Source organism: Pinus tabuliformis, chromosome 4_2 (genome assembly GCF_031772625.1).
Source record: "Pinus tabuliformis cultivar Carrire ecotype Pingquan chromosome 4_2, CPIR1, whole genome shotgun sequence".
Classification (NCBI taxonomy): Eukaryota; Viridiplantae; Streptophyta; class Pinopsida; order Pinales; family Pinaceae; genus Pinus; species Pinus tabuliformis.
In genome coordinates, this window is record NC_142304.1 from 411,479,540 (window position 1) to 411,502,602 (window position 23,063).

Genomic DNA, 23,063 nt, shown 5'->3' on the forward strand with positions numbered 1-23,063 from the left:
CATTCTTCTACACATAGAGCCTCGCTCTATTTATACAATCCCATGGTTTGTGGACCGTGGGTAGGTCTATCCAGCTAACATTACATTACAAAAATTAGGGTGGACAACCCTGTGACTCTATTATACTTTTGCACCCTGTGCCCACAATTCGTAGAGCTTTTACAACAAGATTCAGTCAAAACTTGGCCTTTAAGCCCAAAAATATGCCTTGGTGGGATTCCATGCCCAACAGGCCCCCAACACAAACATCGTGACTTACCCTCGAGTCACTCTGTCAGCACAGATATCTTTACGCGAAGTCCCTCCAATTGTTCTCGAATTGCACCAAGGTCAGAAGCACAGTGAGCTATTGCTTGCGGGATATGTTGCATATGTTGTTTCGAGACTCTTTGTCGGAAGTGCTTCTCTGCATCAGTGCCTTTATCCCTTGAATTTTTGTGAGCTTGCCCTCAATTTCTGCTATGATGGTGAAGGATGTTGTGTGTGGAGCATGATTGTTCAGAGGTCTTTGTTTCAGCCGGATGTATACCCCGGGAAGTTTGTACACCCCTCCACGCGGGGGGGTGCGGGGGGGACTTGTCCCCCCATGGGGGTCCGGGGGGTCGATCCCCCCCAGCTGGGGGGTCCGGGGGCTAGTGGTCTCACAACGGGGGCTCGAGGGCAGCGCCCCCAAAGCTAAAAACAAATGTAAAATTTCCTTGTAAAAGTATAGTAATTTCTAGTCAATCTAGGTCGTTCATTAGGTAGATGATTTGATGGTAGAATTTATGTTTAGTTTAGCGTTTTTTGCCCTAGAAGGCAACCCCTCTCTTTGTATGAGGCCATTGTATTAGAGGCTGAGATATAGATGTGTATTCTGTGAGTGAGAAACTGAGAGGTGAGACTGTGAGAGAAAACAAAGGATATTACAGCAGATTTGTTGTAGGTTGTGTCTCTTCATTTTGTTGGATAATAGAAAGGAAGGACTGGCTGTTCGGGGTGGACGTAGCCCAAACTGGGTGAACCACGTATATCTGTGTCTCTCTTGTTTCATGCGTTCTTTGTGTTTATATTTCTGCAATATTTTATGTGTTCCATTGCTCCGTAATATATAATTTTCTAACAACTGGTATCAGAGCTGAAGGTCTATTTGGCTGATAAACTCGCAGGAAAGAAGGGTTCCTGGTTTGAGTGGGAGTAATGGCGGAAGATGGTAAGTTTAGGGTCGAGAAATTTAACGGCCAAAACTTCTTGTTGTGGAAGATGCAGATGGAAGATTATCTGTATCAGAAAGATCTGTACCTACCATTGGGCGGAAAAACAAAGATGTCGACGGGTATGACAGATGAAGAATGGAACCTTCTCGATAGAAAGGCACTCGGAACAATACGGTTGTGCCTCGCTGCATCAGTCACCTTCAACATTTCGAAGGAAACAACGACAGAGGGTTTGATTGAGGCATTGTCGAAACTATATGAAAAACCCTCGGCCTCAAACAAGGTATTTCTCATGAAACGGTTATTTAATATGAAGATGTCGGAAGGTGGATCTGTTGCAGACCATTTAAATGATTTTAATACTGTTACAAGTCAGTTATGTTCTATAGGGGTAAACTTTGATGATGAAGTTAGAGCTCTGTTATTCTTGTGCTCATTACCAGAAAGTTGGAATGGTTTAGTAATGGCCATTAGTAACTCTGTGTCTGGATCTAGTACTTTAAAGTTTGATGATGTTGTCGGTGCTATCCTTAGCGAGGAAATGCGACAGAAAAGCTCCGGTGAGACATCAGGTAATGCTTTGAGTGCAGAGTCTAGGGGAAGAAAAATGGAAAGAGGAAAGAGCTCAGGATATCGCAGTAAATCAAGGAAAGGCAGATCCAAGTCCAGATCGGGGATAGTGTGCTGGAAATGTGGAATGAAAGGACACCTAAAGAAAGACTGTAGATCTCGGAAGGGAAAAGAAGGAGATGCACAGCAAGAAAACAATCACGAAGCAAATGTGACAGGTGAGGTGCTACAAGATGCTTTGATTCTTTCTTTCGAAAATATTACTGATTCCTGGGTGGTAGATTCAGGGGCCTCATTCCATGCCACACCTGATAAGAAATACTTTCATGACTATGTTCAAGGAGATTTTGGACAAGTTCGTTTGGGTGATGATAAACCCTGTAAAATTATTGGAATGGGTAAAGTTCTTGTAAAACAATAGAATGGAAACCAATGGCTACTAAAGGAGGTAAGGCATGTTCCAGATCTAAAGAAAAATATGATTTCAACAGGGCAGCTAGGCAGTGAATGTTGTGTGACAACTTTCACAGATAAAGCTTGGAAGGTCACCAAAGGAGCCCTGGTAATAGCAAAAGGTGAAAAGGTTGGTACATTGTATTTATGCAATGGTATTTCTAACTCTGTTAATGCTTTAACTTCCAAAGGAGCAGATGTAGCATTATGGCATCATAGGCTTGGACACATGAGTGAAAAGGGGATGAAGATTCTTCACTCAAGGAATTTGTTGCTGGGTTTGAAGAATGTTGATTTGGATTTCTGTGAGAATTGCATTTATGGAAAACAGAAGAGAGTCAGATTTCTCATAGTTGGGAAAGAAAAGAAGAGCGAAAAATTAGAGCTTGTGCATACAGATGTATGGGGACCTGCTCAGGTATCATCTCTCGGTGGCTCTCGTTATTATGTTACTTTTATTAATGATGCAACTAGAAAAACTTGGATTTATTGTATTAAGAATAAATCTGATGTATTTGATACTTTCAAGAAATGGAAAGCTTTGGTTGAGATTGAGACAAGAAAGAAATTGAAGTGTCTTAGATCAGACAATGGAGGTGAATATTGCAGCAAAGAGTTTGATAGGTACTGTTCAGAACATGGAATTCGCAGAGAGAAGACAGTTCCAAGAACACCACAAGAAAATGGTGTATCAGAAAGGATGAACAGAACAATCATGGAGCGTGCAAGGTGCATGAGATTGCATGCAGGATTGCCTTTACAGTTTTGGGCAGATGTTGTAGATACTATTGTTTATCTAATAAACAGAGGGCCTTCAAGTTCCTTGGATGGTGGTGTTCCAGAGGAACCATGGACAGGTAAAAAGGTAAACTACTCCTTTTTAAAGCCTTTTGGTTGTGAGGCCTTTGTCCATATTGATAAAGAAAATAGAACAAAGCTTGAGGCAAAGTCAAAGAAATGTACCTTTATTGGATATGGTGTTAATGATTTTGGTTATCGCTTATATGATTATGAAAATCACAAAATCATTAGCAGCAGAGATGTAATATTCAATGAAAAGGTCTTGTATAAGAATCAGTTGCAGGAAAAGAAATAGGAAAAAGAAATCAAGGAATACGCAGTTCTTAATGAAATCATTGAAAAGGTAAAGGTGCCTGAAAATAATAATAATCAACAACAACAACCACCACAACAGCAACAGGCACCCCAAACACCTGAAAGTGGTGTTAGAAGATCTACCAGGATAAGTAGACCCCCTGAACGATACTCTCCTTCATTATATTATTTATTGTTGATTGATTCTGGTGAACCCGAATGTTATGAAGAAGCAATGCAGGTTGAAACTAGGAAGAAGTGGGAGGTAGCCATGGAAGAAGAGATGGACTCCTTAATGCATAACCAGACTTGGGATTTAGTCAGGTTGCCTGCAGGAAAAACTACATTGAAGAATAAATGGGTTTACAGGCTGAAGGAAGAAGATGGAGGAAAACAGAGGTACAAAGCTAGACTTGTGGTGAAGGGGTTTGCACAGAAGAAAGGTATTGATTTTTATGAAATATTTTCTCCTGTTGTTAAAATGACTTCAATCAGAACTATTTTAAGTCTTGTAGCAGCTGAAGATTTACATCTTGAGTAGTTAGATGTAAAGACAACCTTTCTCCATGGGGATTTGGAGGAAGAGATATATATGCAGCAACCACAAGGATATGAGGTGAAAGGGAGGGAGAAACTAGTGTGCAGGTTGAAGAAGAGCTTGTATGGCTTAAAACAGGCTCCAAGGCAGTGGTATCTAAAATTTGACAAGTTTATGTCTGAACAAGGTTATACTAGATGTCACTTTGATCATTGTGTTTATCTGAAAAAGCAAAATGATGGTAGCTATATTATATTGTTATTGTAATATGTGGATGACATTCTTGTTGCAGGATCTAACATGCAGGAAATAAATGTACTCAAAAGAAAATTGGCAAATTCATTTGCAATGAAGGATTTGGGAGCTGTAAAACAAATCCTTGGTATGAGAATCACTAGAGACAGGAAAAATCGCAAATTAACATTGTCTCAGAATGAGTACATACAAAAGGTGTTGAAAAGATTTAATATGCACAATGCAAAACCAGTTAGTACACCTTTTGCTAGCCATTTCAAACTTAGTAAGGAAATGTTCCCAAAGACCCAAGAAGACATGGATTACATGTATAAAGCTCCATATGCATCAGCAGTTGGAAGCTTAATGTATGCAATGGTCTGCACAAGACCTGATATTGCACATGCAGTGGGAGTTGTAAGCAGGTACATGAACAATCCAGGAAAGGAACATTGGATGGCAGAGAAATGGATTCTCAAATATTTGAAAGGTACCACAAATCAAGCATTATGCTTTGGTGGTGCAAACATTTCTCTACAGGAATATGTTGATGCAGATATGGCAGGTGACAGGGATAACAGGAGGAGCACTACAGGATATGTATTTACTGTTGGTGGAACAGCTGTCAGTTGGATTTCAAAAATCCAAAGTGCTGTTTCAATTTCAACAACAGAAGCAGAGTATGTTGCTGCTACAGAGGCTAGTAAAGAAATGATTTGGTTACAAAGGTTTATGGGTGAATTGGGTAAGGAGCATGATATGGGCACGTTATAGAGTGATAGCCAAAGTGCCATTCATCTTGCAAAGAACTTAGCATTTCATTCTAGGACTAAACACATACAGCTCAAGTATCATTTCATACGATCAGTGTTGGAAGATGGAGAGTTGAAGCTGGAAAAGATACACACTAGCCAGAATCCTACAGATATGCTAACAAAAGTTGTAACCAGGGAGAAACTAAGAATATGCTCAGTTTCAATTGGTCTTCAAGGATGACGATGAAGATGAGAAACAGCCAGGTCCAAAGAGGAGTCATTGTCCAGCAAATGAAGCAGCGGTGGAGTTTCTACAATCATTCTCCAAGTGGGAGATTGTTGTGTGTGGAGCATGATTGTTCAGAGGTCTTTGTTTCAGCAGGATGTATACCCCAGGAAGTTTGTACACCCCTCCACACGGGGGGGAGTGCGGGGGGGACTTGTCCCCCGCGGGGGTCCGGGGGGGCCGATCCCCCCCGGCTGGGGGGTCCGGGGGCCAGCGGTCCCCCAGCGGGGGCTCGGGGACAGCGCCCCCGAAGCTAAAAATAAATGTAAAATTGCCTTGTAAAAGTATAGTAATTTCTAGTCAATCTGGGTCGTTCATTAGACAGATGATCTGATGGTAGAACTTATGTTTAGTTTAGGGTTTTTTTCCCTAGAAGACAACCCCTCTCTTTGTATGAGGGCATTGTATTAGAGGCTGAGATATAGATGTGTATTCTGTGAGCGAGAAACTGAGAGGTGAGACAGTGAGAGAAAACAGAGGATATTATAGAGGATTTGCTGTAGGTTGTGTCTCTTCATTTTGCTGGATAATAGAAAGGAAGGACTGGCTGTTCGGGGTGGACGTAGCCCAAACTGGGTGAACCACGTATATCTGTGTCTCTCTTGTTTTATGTGTTCTCCGTGTTTATATTTCTACAATCTTTTATGTGTTTCATTGCTCCGTAATATATAATTTTCTAACAAAGGAATCATTGATCCAGGGATGAATGTGCGCCTTTAGGAATTATTCCTTGTGTCATGCTGTATCCACCTGTTCTTTTAGCCCTTTAGCCTGTTGTATCTGCGCTAGCCTATGAGTGAGGGACACCGTATGTGCAGTCCCTTTGACATTTTCATACTTCTGTTGGAGTTCATGCGCCTCTGTCTCTAAGTGCCGGATTTTGGGATCCTCCTGCAGATTTGTGAGGACCTCAAATGATTCTTCCAACATGCTCGTTCAGTCTCTCACTGCACTACCAATTCCATCCAGTCCCATTGTGATAGCGTTAAAGTGCTATTCTATGACATCTGGGGGGTCGGATGGTTGTTGTTACACTAAAAAAATGTCACCATGACTACTTACAGTTAGTATGGCTCAAATCAACAGTCATGCTACCCTCTTAGGCAAGTCTTATGCCTCTGTTATCCATCTCAAACTCAAAGAAGAGAGAAAGTCTTGTAAAAAATGTGTTTATTCTCTGGGGTCGCAGGTTCTCTCGAGCCTTACCTGCGGGGACGCTCACAATGTTCACAAAGTCTGCGTCTTTGGACGCTCTGTATGTTAAAGGACAGGTGCGTCCTTCTGTAAAAGGCAAAATGCGCGAGTTTCATCTTAAAAAAGTTACTTGTGGTTACTTCTAGAACTTTCTAGAGGTCGGTTTGATGAATTGGATGCGCCTCCAGTTGGTTCATGTATCTCTATTAAGGGGGAACTTATCCCATCAATAAGGGAGCTATCCCACCCAAAGAGGGGGATTATCCCATTGATGGTGGACCTGAATAACCTCTTTACAGCACTATAAATAAAGACATTGAGCCAGAGGAAAGGGAGGCTGGAACTATACATTTTCTTTGGGTAAATGCTGCAGGAATTAGGACTCCCATTTAGAACCTTGTGAGGAGAGATTGTCTTTGCTTGATTCTACTTGGAAGTGGGTGAGCTTTGTCAAAGTAGAGGAAAACCCTTGATGGACCCTGGGAGGAACTTGCACAACACCAAGGCCAGGTTGTAAGAGTTTCTTTGTTTCGTTATTAATACAAACTGGTTTATTTTTCTCAATAGCTTGTGTTAATGAGTTATTTCATGTGTTCCTTGGTCTACATGTTGAATATATGTTTTATTATATGAAATGCAAGTGCTTGGTAATTGTTTGATTGTTTGTGGTTGCAGGAATTGACTTGAAGGAGGAGCTCATCCGGATCGGCAAGGACGGACTACAACAACCGCGTTTTGGAATAAGGTAAGCCTAAACACTTGTAGTTTTCATGTTTTAAAAGGTATATTTAGAGAAAGATCACTCCATTTTGTCTTGTTTGTCGCTAGAGAGTTTAGACTCCTAGGGAGGTCAGTTGTGTCCGCACAAACGACTTTTTCCGCCACGACAAATTGGCGACTCCGCTGGGGAATCCATTAATGAGAGAGTCTTTTCCTTTGTGTGAACTTTGCTCTGTGAAAATTACTTTTATTTTCTGGTTTTTGACTGTGAGAATTAGTATTTGGGTGGCTTAGCTTTAGATTTAGTTAGATTTGGTTTTTCTTAACTTTTCCAGAGGGACGCATCCTCTGAGTACTGCACAGTGCGTCTTTGGACGCGCTGTTGCCGTTTGCACAGAGCGGGCCCACGCCTGTTATAACGGGTTGCCTGCGTCTTCCTGTAGAATTTAGGAAAATTCCATTTTTTGCTTTAATTGCTTTTAGATTTTGATTTTTCTTAGTGTTTTCTACCCAGATCCTTTAGTACCCTGTCAAAAATTTTCACCTGAACTTGTTTTGTGAGCTTTGAGTGTTTTAGTGGATTTCAACGAAGTTTAGGCCTAGGGTTTGATTTTGGATAAGTCCTGTAGTGACTTTGACGGTAGAAAGTTGTCAAGCCTTAGATCTCTTTGGTTTGTCAGCCTTCTTAGAAGTCGGGCCTGTCATAAAGTCTCCTTGTGTGAGCAACTTGCCATTTAAGTTGTCTTTTGGGTCAAATTTCGAATTACTTGTTTATAAAGTATTGATTTCCATTTTACAAAAGAACAAAAAGATTAGAGTTTTGTTTTGACTAGTTTTTGGTTCTGCAATAAGCTAGTCCTTGATTTGATTGTGATCAAGTAAAACACCTTAGAATAATCATTGTTGGTTTTGGCCTCGTTAAGATTGCTTAGAGTAAATTTATCTTTTAGTTTGCTTATGAGTGCATTTTCATAGATTTTAATAGTTGTTAAGATTGATTTTTGGTTATATTAGATTTATTTGCTTTATTAAAAGAAAAATACAAAAACATCTTCTTTAAAAGTCTTGTTTCAAGTGGCTTTTTGTTTTTGAAAGAGAAAAAGAATTTTTCGTGCATGTAAAGAGCGGTCATGTTTTTTATGCTTGGAAAAGACAAACGAATTGTTTCTTTGATTGTCTTCAATTAAGAAGTTGCTTTTATAAAGATTGCATTCTCTCAACTTTTTAGTTAAGCAATTCATCGAAAAAGTAAAGTAGTGGGTAAATCATCCTAGGTGCATTTTGTAGTGGTTTCGAGTCGAGTCAACACACCACTGGTTTCACTTCCATCACCTTTTGACTTAAGAAACAACCTTAAAAGTAACGCTTAAATTAAAATCAATCTAGTAATATTTATTTTTCTAGGGCTCTGAAACACCAACATAGCTTAGGCTAGGGTCTTGGAGTAGGTGAGTACTTAACTCTCCAAGACTACAAAACCAAACAGATAGTTTATCTTGAGTAGATTAAATCCAATTGTTTCAGTTATACTCTGGGAAAGCTCCTCTTAAAGGAGAAGCACGAGCTCGTGTCCGAACCAGTGAGGGGATCATTCCTCCCTCGTTGGGAACGACGCCAGACAGTACGTATTACAAACGGTAAACCTCGGATTAACCATTGTCGAGGAGCCAGGGGTCACTTATCGGTAAACCTTGGATTGTTGTCAAGGAGCCGGTAAGGGGATTGGAGCTTGTTACTCTGCCCTTGCGTGCTGTCGGAGTTTAGACTGTTCCCCCAGGTGTAATTGTTGTGATTGGTAACTTTAGTGACCATAATCTTTAGGGTTCTACCGAGGTGACGGTGGAGGGAAGGTCCCACTGTACCTGGAGCAGACGTCGGTTATACTCACTTGGATTTTCCGGGGGGTTCACTTCACTTCGAGACGGTTAAAGTGGAGGAACTTGTGCCGGTCTATTCATTAAGCAGGTTGCCGGGGTAACTGTTCCACCCGCCATTTCTGTACTGAATCCTGCGAGGTTGGATTTCATCACCAACTAGCGCTTTTGGTCCGGAAGACTACTGTTTGTGTGTGGTTTGACGCTCTAGATTATTTAGGCGTGTGCTTCAAATTTGTTTGCTTCTTTAGAAGACTTTAGGTGGTTTGATTTGAAATTTTTTACTTTGTTTTCGTGTGTTGTAGTTAAAAATCTTTAATTGTGGCGGAATTACCGAGACAGTCCCGTCGACTTCGGGGCAAGTCTCCTGAGATTGTTACCGGAATAGATTTGTTAAGAAAACTCCGTAAATCGCGGGGTGAATCTTCTGAAGACATTCCGGGTCAGTACGAAGGGTTAAAGGTCCTTGTAACTCCTCCTAGTGACAGTAGAGTAGGTTCACCTGAAGAAGGAGAGTCTTCCTTGGTAGTCCATCCAGATTACCAAAGTTTAGAGACAGGTTATAATCCTGAAGCTGTTTCAGTTTCTGAGCTTGTCGGTAATTTTTCGTCTGCTAGTGATACAGGCGAAGAACCTGAAATATCTGAACCTGTTACTCCAACTTCTAGTGTTCCAGATTCACCAAGAATAGAAAGAATTATCACCGAGAATCTTCCTACTGGTTTGATTGCTATAGAAGAACTTGCTCCAGAAGAAGATATAGGTGTCTCTCACCTTGAAGGTCAACTAACTATTGATCTAAGGGAGCGTGAATCCATCTTTTACAGTCCTCCTAGGAGTACTTCTTGGTACCTTGCGTTAACCAATTTTTTAGACAACTCAGTCGGTTTTCCCACACCTCGTACTCCTTTTCCACCCGGAGGTATTCATACTCCCGTAAATATGTCTGGTCAGTCGTCCGTGTTTACACAAAGTCCTGAATCTTTTTTACACGGCGGTCCTTCTGTCCCCACTGGGTATCAGTCACTTTCTGGTACCTTTGCGGGGGCATCTCCTCAACCCATTGATCATGGGTTATTTGCTGGAAACAGTGGTAATATACCATTGGGTGTAGGAGACATTTACATGATGTCAGGTTCAGTTCCCGTTTCCCAACCTCAAGGTGGCCAATTACCGCCTGGGGGGCAACCGCAGTTAACGCCTGGGGGGCAACCTCAAGGTACACAAATCGTGTCTGGGGGGCAACCTCAAAGTCAGTATGCACCTATGGTGCAATACACGCCTCAAAGTCAACCCCAGCCTCAATTTGTACCCTAGGGTCAACCTCAGTATCAATATCAACCTCAAGGATGGCAACCCCAAAGTTATCAACCTCAAGGGTACCAACCTCAAGGTCAAGGTCAACCCCAGTATCAGTATTTACCTCAAGGTCAATACTCAAGTCAAGGTTATCAACCGCCTCAAGGTCAGTCATATGTTCCAAGTATGGGAACTGCACCTTACAATTATCAATCCTACCCTCAATCTGGTTATGGATCTCAGTACCCTCAACCTGTTACGGGTCAGTACCCTGGAATGTTAGTGTGGGATCCCTCACAGGGTCAACAGGTGTTGCAGCCAAGTGTACAAATGCTTCCTCAAGCTGGACAACCCGTAGTTTCTGGTCCAACCTAGCAACCGCAACCTGTCCAGCCCAATGTTCAAGCTTCTGTAGATTGCACCTAGTACTCCATCTCAAACGGCTGCTGCAACTACCGCTACATCTACCATACTTACTTCTGGAGTATCGACGGCTCCAGTTTCTACTGTCCCTGTTACCGCACCTCAGACATCTTTACCGTTGTCTGGATCTACGATTCAAACCACGGTCCAGATGCCTGTAGGTCAGCCTGGTATAAGTACGGTTGTGACTACTCAACCTCAATTTGTTCAACCTCCGTACCAGGGACAGTACCAACATGGGCAAGCTGTCCAACAACCGGTTTACCAGTATCAACCGTATCCTGGGTACACTTATCAACAACCTCCACAACCCCAGTACGGTCCGGTTAATCCTGGTTTTCCAGGAGGATATAATATCCCAAATGCGACTCCTGTTCCTAGTTATCCTGGATATCCTCCTCCTGGGGCTGGTATTGTGACCCAGAGTTTTAGAGATCCTAACCGGCAGTTACCGTTTATCGCAACTTTGGACTTACCGGACTTGACGCGCCTAACGAACGATCCAATTCAATATCTTCCGTACTGGCCGCCAATGCCAAACAAGTTGCCCAGTGATATACCCAAGTTCGAAGGTAAGTCTGGAGAGGATCCGTCCAATCATGTGATGACTTACCACCTCTGGTGTGCTTCGAATTCTATCTCAGATGATTCCATCCGTTTACGTCTTTTCCAGCGTACACTCATTGGTCTCGCGGCCAAGTGGTACATTGAGTTACCACGGGCCTCTTTTTACAACTTTAGCCAGTTAGCTACCTCGTTCTTAACTCACTTTCAGTTGCCGGTCAGATACGATAACGGCACGGAGTTATTAACTTCACTAAAACAATCGACGTCCACGTATATTTCTGATCACATTCATGAGTGGAGACGTCGAAGGCGATTAGTGAAAGTTTTTATCCCGGACCAAATCTTAGCTGAATGGTTTGTCAAATCATTATTACCGAAGATTACTGAAGATGTCGCTAAGGCCGGAGTAGTTACTGAGGAGCAAGTCATTGCTCAAGCACAATACCTTGACTTAGTTTACACTCAGTCGGGTACGTTACACGAGAAGATTCCGGATCTTCCAAAGTCGAATCAAATCGCTGCTGCTCCTTCGGGATCTCATGCCGCTGATGGTATGATTGGTATCGTGACTACGAAGAGTAAGAAGAAGTCTTCCAAGGCCTCCAATACTCCAATTATCACTTTGCCTGATTCTCCGACAGGAGAGTCTTCTCCTCCTGAACTTACCGCCGACATTCACGCTGTAGAGTCATCTACGGCCAAATCAAAAAACGGTGGAAAGAAGAAAGGAAAGAAGAAGGCTAAAGCAGACAAGGCTCCAAAGGAGAAAACTGAAAAGTCGGAAACCAATGACGAAAAATGCAAACCTCGATATCCTTGTCTTATTTGTGAAGAGGATCATTTTACGAGAGATTGCCCTCATCGGGCCGAGGTTGTAAAAATAGTCAAAGGTTCTCCCACTCCTGCTGTGTTAAAGAATCCATTTCCAGAGCAGGAGAATAAAATGATAGGTTCTTCTTCGAATGCCAGTGAAGAACCCATTTTGATGATGTCTCATGTGAGGATTGCGACTCGATCGCAAGATTATGGTAGTAAGGCTCCTGTTGATGGCAAAGAAGCAGAATCTTCTCACTCTAACCCATCAACCTCAGCTCCTGGTTCCGATCCACTACAGATCGAAAAACCTAACCCAGACTTAGTGATTAAGCCGCCCGCCAAGGGTGTACTTCGAAGGTCTGCTTTCAATCCACATGCGAGAGCAGCCCAGAATTACAACATTGTTGAGGACTTAGCTGTTTCACCTTCAGCAATGTCGGCACTCGAAGTGCTGCAATCATGTCCAGCACAACGGAAATTGCTTTTGTCGGCTATCGGAGCTGTCGATGTTCAGGACCCGAACCTAATGATCTTTGATCTAGAAAATAGTACACCACGTCTCCCCCATCAAATGGCTTTCCAAATTCCAGTGATAGTCAAAAACAGGCCTATTCATCGGACTGTGATTGATGAGGGAGCTTCTACGTGTATTATGTCGATTCAATGTTGGAGATCGCTTGGTTCTCCTTCGTTGAACCAATCCCCCACCATCCTTAAGGCCTTTGATGGCCGTGGGTTCCGTCCGTTTGGTATTCTACAAGAATTGCCTATAGGGGTTGAAGGTAAAACCGTTAGTCTGGATGTGGAAGTGGTTGATGCCCCTCTAGACTACAACCTTCTTTTGGGTCGAAGTTGGTCATATGCTATGACAGCGGTCGTTTCATCGGTCTTCAGAGTAATTAAGTTTCCACATAACGGTAAGATCGTGACTATTGATCAGCTGACATACTTTTCATCCGACCCAGCCTCTTCAGAGAGTATCCAGCATGTCGGTAAAACGACAATCCCTTATAGGGACGTTGGTGTAGGTTTAGTTAAGGATTCCGGTTTACTGGGAACTTTTCCTCTCCCTCCACTCAACGCAGATCCTTCATTTGCAACCATTCATATGATTACATCAGAAAACATTATTTATGACGATCCTTGGTTCGTCCCATCTGACTCTGAGATAGACTCACTCGGTGATGTTATGCCTTTGAGTCCATATGAAATTGCTTATGAAGCTCTCATGTCTTTTACTGACTTTCATTCAACCGAAGTCGACCAAATGAATGTGGTCAGTGAAGAGTCACTTTTCACCTCACCCTTAGAACGGATAACGTTTCCCGAAGTCGTGTCATCTGACGAACAACTTCGCGAAATCCTAAGTGTAGACGATCTACCATGGGAAGATCTCCATCACAGATCTTCGTTTTTACCTAAGGATGATGCATTTGAAAATGATTTTTCATCTATCTTTACCGCTGAATATGTCAAAGACGCTCAGGATCCAACGAAACATTCTGATTCAGAGCTGAATTTAGGGAATATTTCTCGTACTATTCCCATTGATATTTCAGTGAAGCCCGGAATCGAGGAAAACATTCATATAGGTGCCGCATGTACTGAAGAAGAAATCCAAACTTACAAGGCCCTATTCCAAGAATTCCGCGACGTGTTTGCCTGGTCTTACGAGGAAATGCCGGGAATTGATCCTGCCATTGTTATTCATGAAATAAAGACCTACCCGGATGCTAAACCCGTCCGGCAACGGTTGCGTCAAATTCACCCTCGAAAAGCGGCTGCGATTAAAGCAGAAGTCGAAAAGCTGTTGAAAGCAGGTTTCATTTATCCGATCCCGTTAACGGATTGGGTATCGAATATTGTTCCGGTCAACAAGAAACAAGGAACAATAAGAATCTGTATCGACTATAGGGATATAAATCGAGCTTGTCCAAAAGACAACTATCCTACGCCTTATATCGATCAAATTATTGATGATTGTGCCGGAAGTGAAATGTTTTCCTTCATGGATGGTTTTTCGGGCTATAATCAAATCAATATTCTACCTGCCGACCAACCAAAAACGGCATTCATTTGTCCATGGGGGACATTTGCTTATTGCAAGTTACCTTTTGGACTTAAGAATGCCGGGGCCACTTTTCAACGGGCGATGTCTTATGCATTTCATGATATCAAGCACATTGTGCAACCCTATCTCGATGATTTGCCTGCTCATTCTTTACATCGAGCTGATCACCTTGTCCACCTACGAGCAATCTTTATGAGGTGTAGGCATTATCGAATTCGGTTGAATCCCCACAAGTGTGTTTTCTGTATAGAAACAGGTCGATTGCTGGGATTTGTTGTTTCAAAAGCCGGCATTCGCGTCGATCCCTCGAAAGTCGAGGCTATCATCAAATTGCCTCCTCCTTCGAGTTTGCGCCAACTCCAAAGTTTGCAAGGGAAAGCGAACTTTTTACGCCGATTCATCCCAAACTACGCCGAGGTCACTAAAGGTTTTACACGGTTGTTGAAACAGAACGCACAATTCTTTTGGGACGAGATTGCCCAACAATCTTTTGATGCACTTAAACACGCGTTAACCCATGCACCGTTATTGCATCCTCCCAACTACAACCAAGACTACTTCTTATACCTCGCAGCTTCGCATTCCACCATTGGAATGGTGTTAGTTCAAGAAGATGAATTCGGAGCGGAGCATGTGATATATTATCTTAGTAGGACCTTGAATCCAACTGAGCTAAAATATTCGCATGTGGAGAAATTGGCCCTGGCAGCCGTTCAAGCTGTCCAGCGTTTCCGTCACTACATTCTTCTCCGCAAAACTACAGTTATTTCGGATTGCAACCCTATGATTTATATTTTGACAAAACAACTGCTAGGGGGCAAGTACTCTAAATGGATTGTTATCCTGCAAGAGTTCGACTTGGAGTTCGAGAAGTCCAAGTCTAAGAAATCCTTAGTTTTCGCGGAATTGATGTGTGATTTCCCTAGTGCTGACACAGAGACTGTGGCAGAAGAGTCCATTGCGGACGAATCTTTGTTTCTTATCAGTACTGTAGATCCGTGGTACGGGGATATAATCATCTATCTCCAAACCCAAACCTTTCGGCCTGAAGCTTCCAAAACGGAACGTCGAAAAATTCGGTTTCAATCCCAGCCATACAGAATTATTGGAGATACACTTTATCGCCGGGGGGCAGACTTAGTTTTTCGACGTTGTTTAACTCACGAAGAGGCTGAGAGAGTTTTGAATGATTGTCACTCTGGAGCATGTGGCGGTCATATGTCTGGGTATGCCACAGCTCAGAAGGTGTTGCGCGCTGGCTATTTCTGGCCGTCTATGTTTAAAGATTGTATCATTGCAGTCAGGAAGTGCCACAACTGTCAAGTGTTTGATCGCAAGATGCGCGCTCCACCTGCTCCTCTCCACCCTATAATTGCCGTTGGTCCATTCGCCAAATGGGGTATCGACTTTATTACTTGTAACCCTCACTCGGCCGGGGGGCATGCGTATATCATCCTTGCGGTTGATTATTTTACTAAGTGGGCCGAGGCGATGCCTACATTCGACGCAAGCGGCAAAACAGCTGCAGTTTTCGTATTCAATCATATCATAACTAGGTTTGGTGTCCCACAAGCAATCATTACTGACCATGGGAGCCATTTTCGAAATGTCATGATGACTGAGCTTACAAGCCAGCTTGGTTTGCGCCACGATAGCTCTACTCCTTATTATCCGCAAGCCAACGGTTTGGTTGAGTCTATCAACAAAGTTCTAGTTACCATGATCCGACGAACCATTGGTGTTCATCGGTCGAATTGGCACAACATGTTATTTTCAGCACTATGGGCATACCGAACCTCAGTGAAAAATTCAACAGGGTTCACTCCTTTCCAGCTAGTTTATGGCTTAGAAGCTGTGTTACCCATTGAATGCGAAATCCCATCACTTCAAATGGCTGTCGAATTACTTCCAGCTACTTCCGAAGAGGAGACACGTTTATTGTACTTGGCTAAATTAGATGAGACTCGACGTGACGCTACATTGGCAATCGAGACTCACGCGAAACGAATGAAAGCTCAGTATGATAGAAATGTAACCCCTCGAAGTTTTTCGGAAGGAGACCTAGTACTATTATATGATCAAGCTAACGATAAGCTAGGTGCCGGAAAATTCGTTCCCATGTGGCATGGGCCCTACATTGTAAAGCGAAAGCTAGCAAAAGGGGCTTATGAGCTAGTTGACTTTGATGGGGACTCTTTGGGTAAACCCAGAAATGGACTTTACTTAAAGAGGTATTATGCTTAAATGATGGGAATGGAGAAATTTTTAGATAGGTTAGATTTTCTTTCTAGCTAGCGAGTGTGTTAGTTTAGTCAGTGTGCTTAGCTTAGAGAGTGTGGTTTTTCGTCGTTATTCTGGCTTATCTTGGTTTTACTCTTGATATTGCAGATGTCGACGCCTCTCCAAACATATATTGGATTTGCTGATGGTGCTTGTCGTAGTACACGGAATATCTCTTCCGCAGCTTGGGTTATCTATTCGCCCTCTGACGAGTTAGTTTCTATGCATGGGGTAAGCCTCGGTCAAACAACGAATAACATTGCAGAATACAGTGCAGTGGTTGAATTATTATCCGAATCTATTTCATTTGGAATTCGACGTTTGATAGTGAGGTTAGATTCTGAACTTGTTGTATTACAGCTTAATAGAGTTTATGCCATTAGAAATCCTGTGTTATTAAGGTTGTTTTTGAGAGTGCGTCTCTTGGAACGTGAATTTGATTACATTGAATATCAACATATTCCAAGGTCTTTAAATACATTAGCAGATGCAATTGCTTCTCGAATGTTGGACAGACATTTACGATAATCATGCAAGTAAATTTAAAAACATTTCATCACATATGTTAAACAAGATAAGCCGGTAATAGTGATATATATAGATAGGAGTGTGTCAAAAAATATATACATCGTCTTCGATCATAGGTTGAAAAACACCTTATGATCGGCAAAATGATAAGTACAAAAAGTCAAAATGTCACATGTGACTACAAAAGTGACTAGTCAATCACTGGTGGTGCTCTCTGTATGACACCACTGCACGGGCTACCTTACGCAAAAATCTCCTAAACGGTCCAGGGACCGCGACTACAAAACGCTGAAGTCTGATAGGAATGTCGTCCATAGTAGTCTCAGGTATGTCTGCCGTGAGACGCTCTAGATCATGCTCCAACTCAGCTAGTACGTCTGCAGCCGCGTCCTGTGGGGCCGGTACCGGTGCAGCTGGATGTAGTCTATCAAAAGGCCGGAGGTTGGCTGGACGCTGTGGACCAACATCTGCATTTTGAAAATTTTTACTGTTAGTTTGAGACGATATATATGAAAAATAAAAAAATACATAATTAGAAAACTTGTGAAAATAAAAATACCTCTGTCGTCCCATTGTTCTCCCTGTGGAAGAACCATGTCCGGATCACCTCTGAAATCCATTCCGGCATACGGAAAGTCCTGTATCGAAAAAACCTGGTCCTCTAACCAGTGAAAGTAACTATCTGAGAATCGAACCACTGTCGCGCCCTCGTCAGGATGCCGGGCCATCACCGCAACCCATCGTATCAGCTTTGGCTGCCGAGGACCCAAGATATCAACAGTGAGTTGCTGAGGGATCAACATTGGAACTCTCTCCAAGGCAAAGCTCACGACTATAGGCCCATATCCAAAAGTCTTTAGTCGTCCGTTCTTTGCCTTGGTCAGTTGGCTCTTCATATGAGCCGACACAGCTTCACACCAGTTGAAAATGGTGCCTTGGTAACAGTCAATTGCCATCCGCATTTGGGATCCGGAAGCAATGTGTAAAGCGGCCGCGCCGCAAATTCTGGTTACCGTGAACCCTATGACTTTGAGTTCCGGTAGGGTGATGTGTTTTATCTCTATGCCTTTCGAATGGTGAGCCCCACGTGTGCACCAATCCTCGCGGAGACTATCAAGGGATTGGCCACCCGGCCTAGTCCCCGCAAGACTGAGTTGCTCACCTCTGTTCGGCAAGCCAGTGAGAAAGTATACATCCGAGGGCTCTATCTCGAGCTGGTGCCCTCCTATGTAAAAGCATTGTTCTTGAACGTTCCATCGCTCAACCAGCCATTCCAAGAATCTTACCTGGCCCCTCATGCCCGGTATGGTCCAATATTTGTATAATCCGCATGCTCTTAGGGCATCCAGAGAAGGTTGGTGATTTATTGCAGCTTCATCTTCCTCTACATGCTCTCTTTCTCTCCAGTCTAACATGATTAATACCCTGCATATCAAAAATAGCAATTAGAAATTGATTTGGGAATTTTTAGTGGTTTTTTGAGGGAGTTGGGGTTTTGAAATGCGCACTTCTCGGAAGACGCACCCCGGCTTTGTAGCACAGGGCGCCCGGACGCGGCTGGCCTGAAGGCGGGCCGCGTCTTCCGACCATTTTCCCGTATGAGAAAAAGTCGGGGGACGCGGGTCACCCGAAGGGCACCCGCGTCCGCCGAGAGGCGCATTCCAAAACAAAAACCCCCCCAAAAAATGAAACTAAGACCTAAAAATTAATTCTAAACGGATAGAAATGCAGAGTAGGATGTGTAAAATACCTGGATGAGACGGCGTTCGATTCCGACGGTCAGATTTTCCGCAGCGACCACGGGAAGTTTTTTGTCAAAAGCTCCTTTTTCAACCTCCAAAGTCAAACGGTAAAAATGATATGGTAAAAGGTCTTTTTATAGGTTTTTTGGATGAATTAGTTCGTTTTTTACCATGAAAAGATGTTTTTCGATGTATTTTTGCCTATTTTAAACAGGTATGAGTAATGTGTCGCTTTTGTGCAGGACAAAGGGATTTCAAGGGAAATTGTAATTTTTTCACAAATAAAATATCAGAGTCATCTTTTAAGCCCTTTTCTGACTCCTAAAAAATGAAAAGATCGCCGAGCGTTTCTTTTACACTCGTTAAAACGGAATTAAAAGACGGTCCCCTTTTAGCTCTTTTCTGACCGTAAAATCAGGAAAAGATTGCCGGGTTTTTGTCGTTTCAAACTCGATAAGGAAATAAAACGACGTGTCCTTGATCGCTTTTTACTTTTCAGGTCGACGACACTATTATGAAAGTACTCCTTGGTCGCAAGATCAAGCGGTTCCCCCAGGTATTATTTTATACTTTTTCGGGCTTGAGGGACACAAATTTACGAAAAAGTTCAACGTGGAGTTTCCTTTTGTTTTTTCAGACTCTCTAAAAATGAAAAACGCCGAGTTTCTCCTATACTGGACTCGTTAAACTTTTACAGTAAAGGACCTGTTCAATTACAAACAGGAACGAACCACTCCTTCCTAGGGTTCGAATTTAAACTAGGTTGGACTCGTCCGAAGGATGAGCTTATAATCAAGCATATGTTATCCTCCTCAAGCTTGTTAAAAATAAAGAGGTACTTGCCAGAAATGGTGGGGGAAAAAAGAGAAGAATGAGCCTATTTGTTACCTTTTATATCAAAAGAAACTTTATTACCACTCTTGAACACGACACTTTTCATTCACCTGGGTTGGGAAATCTTTTACCTCACAGTTGACCAAACCACTTTGAAAGTCTTTAACCGGGTTTCGGGGATTAACTTTGAGTTATTCGTCACCAAGCCATCTGTCGTGTCGTTATGTGTTCAAGAGGTCTGCAAGCAAAAACTTTCATCTGCAAAATACTTGTCATCCATTTGACCATCCCTGAGTCAGTCCTTACAGCAACATTTCTTCAACTTGAACAATGATTTCGTGTTGCGGGCTTGCCTGCAACGGGTCGCTTTCTATCGACATCGACACATTATCTAGAAAGATGACTTAGGAATCGACAGTACCTTGAAGTCTGCATGCATCAATGGCAGGTTTCTCGCCTTTGACGTCAGTTTACATCATTGACTTTCGATCAAAGGATTCCGTGAAGTGTTCGACATCAAAACATCTATTCACATTTCACGGGTTGTGCTTGGTACTTTGAGAACCATTGACATTACTGGTGGTTTCTCTCACGCTTGTTAACAGTTTACATCATCGACTGGTAATCAAGTGGTTTCTAAACATGTTCGACATCAAATCATTTAATCACATGGCTAGAATCGTACCAATTCGGGAAGTAGAAAGTGAAGACCCTGGATCTAGTTTCTACCATCCAGGCTGCGAGGAGTTTTGTATTCATTATCTATGTAGACTAATCATAAACAGATGGCTGCGTCCATACTGTGTCTACAAAAGTCTATAAAAATGATGTACTGCAAGATCATTCCTGTATCAGAATAGTTAGTCCATTAGTTAAAGTTTTGAATCTGAGTATGGGAATGCCTACCTCAGTGATGATATAATCTTATCCATGTATTTTGTGTTGAAAATTGCAGGTTCCAACCAGGCCATCCACAAGACAATCCTTGAAATGATAAAGCGCTTCACCCTTCCTAGAATTACAAAACCCTAAATCTATTCCAGGCTTCGCACTTTAGGGGGCAATCTGTTACACTAAAAAAATGTCACCATGACTACTTACAGTTAGTATGGCTCAAATCAACAGTCATGCTACCCTCTTAGGCAAGTCTTATGCCTCTGTTATCCATCTCAAACTCAAAGAAGAGAGAAAGTCTTGTAAAAAATGTGTTTATTCTCTGGGGTCGCAGGTTCTCTCGAGCCTTACCTGCGGGGACGCTCACAATGTTCACAAAGTCTGCGTCTTTGGACGCTCTGTATGTCAAAGGACAGGTGCGTCCTTCTGTAAAAGGCAAAATGCGCGAGTTTCATCTTAAAAAAGTTACTTGTGGTTACTTCTAGAACTTTCTAGAGGTCGGTTTGATGAATTGGATGCGCCTCCAGTTGGTTCATGTATCTCTATTAAGGGGGAACTTATCCCATCAATAAGGGAGCTATCCCACCCAAAGAGGGGGATTATCCCATTGATGGTGGACCTGAATAACCTCTTTACAGCACTATAAATAAAGACATTGAGCCAGAGGAAAGGGAGGCTGGAACTATACATTTTCTTTGGGTAAATGCTGCAGGAATTAGGACTCCCATTTAGAACCTTGTGAGGAGAGATTGTCTTTGCTTGATTCTACTTGGAAGTGGGTGAGCTTTGTCAAAGTAGAGGAAAACCCTTGATGGACCCTGGGAGGAACTTGCACAACACCAAGGCCAGGTTGTAAGAGTTTCTTTGTTTCGTTATTAATACAAACTGGTTTATTTTTCTCAATAGCTTGTGTTAATGAGTTATTTCATGTGTTCCTTGGTCTACATGTTGAATATATGTTTTATTATATGAAATGCAAGTGCTTGGTAATTGTTTGATTGTTTGTGGTTGCAGGAATTGACTTGAAGGAGGAGCTCATCCGGATCGGCAAGGACGGACTACAACAACCGCGTTTTGGAATAAGGTAAGCCTAAACACTTGTAGTTTTCATGTTTTAAAAGGTATATTTAGAGAAAGATCACTCCATTTTGTCTTGTTTGTCGCTAGAGAGTTTAGACTCCTAGGGAGGTCAGTTGTGTCCGCACAAACGACTTTTTTGCCACGACAGTTGTTCCTTTAACCACAACTTGGCGATGTAAAGTTTCAACTCTAGTTGTACCTTTGTCATTTCTTCCCTCGTCTCACATACCCCTATTGCTAAACAATGGATTTGTGCCTCTTCTGGTATGTCTGCTGGGATGGAAAGCTTCAGGACACTTTGGCAAGTGTCTTCTATTACATGTACTAGCTATTGATTGTATGACACCGCTTCGTCGTGCTACAAGCTCAATGGCTCCATATTGATTTTCTACTCTTTAAGGACTTGCAGTGCACAGATCTCCCTAGTTCCCAGCTTGGCAGTTATCCCATCGTGTAAAACATATAAGGTCTCTAGCAGGAGTGTAGCTATGTTGATACTGATACCCTTTATTGCGCTAACTGTAGGTCTGTTGGCCTAATTTGTTGTCACTAGTTCCCATTCTGGCAACACTATGGTATTTGTTATCCACGCGCGCAACATCTGTTCTACTATCATTGTTCCGTCTCTGAGGCTGGTTGAAATGGTACCAGCCTAAGGAGGGCATACTTGCAATTCCTAGAACTGCGCTCTGAGGGCCCCCAACACAGTCTGGTTATGCTGCATGAAATGTTTGAGGGCCTCAGAGGTGACATCGCGCAGTGTCTTTCCGATGTTGTGCAGATCACCCTTAGTTAGGGTGATCATTTCAATAACCAACTTTGATGCCTTGACCTTCTTATGTGACCCTGTCCACTCATGTGGGTGTGGGTGCTTCAACTGTGTTGACATGGTTTGTGGGTCCACTGCTCCCTCTTCTTCCTCTGCTTCCTTCCCATGTGAAGGAAACCATTGGCCCTTGCGTGCCTTCGCGACTGCCTCCTGTGCTATTGATGCTACTGTTTCCCCCTGTTTTTGCTCAATTTCAATTTGTGTAGCATCCCACTTTGCCCGCACTTCTACTGTTGCTTCTTCATTCCTTCACTTTTTGACCAACTGTGTGATGCCTACCTTGGCCTTGTCTTTCTTTCTTTGTGCTACCGACTTCTCTATCTCCGTGATGTCTGGTGCCTACCACTCTAGCAGCCATGCCTCTAGTACATTAAATATGACATTGTCCATGGCTAAAAAGGGTAGCTTTATCCATTGTTTGGTTGGGTCCTTGTGTGCTTTGATGTAAATGTTATGGACGTCTGCCTTGAATTCCGTAAAACTCTGCAAGCTTTTGTAGACATTGGGCGACAATTGCGACTTACGGTTGATCCCAATTCCAAGGTTCATCTCCACGAACACCCAGAATATTTTACTGTCGCCAATCCTCTTGGCATCCTTTGTGGCCTGGAGCAGAGCATACTTCGCAGCCTCTGGTAGGACCCTGTCAATTATGGGGAATTGACTATCATTTGGTAATTCCCCTGCCACGAGCACTATGGACAGTGGAAGCCATGCATAGTGGAACATTTTGCCCTATTCTTGAGCTTCGCAAAAATTCTCTAAAAAATCCTTACAGAGGAACT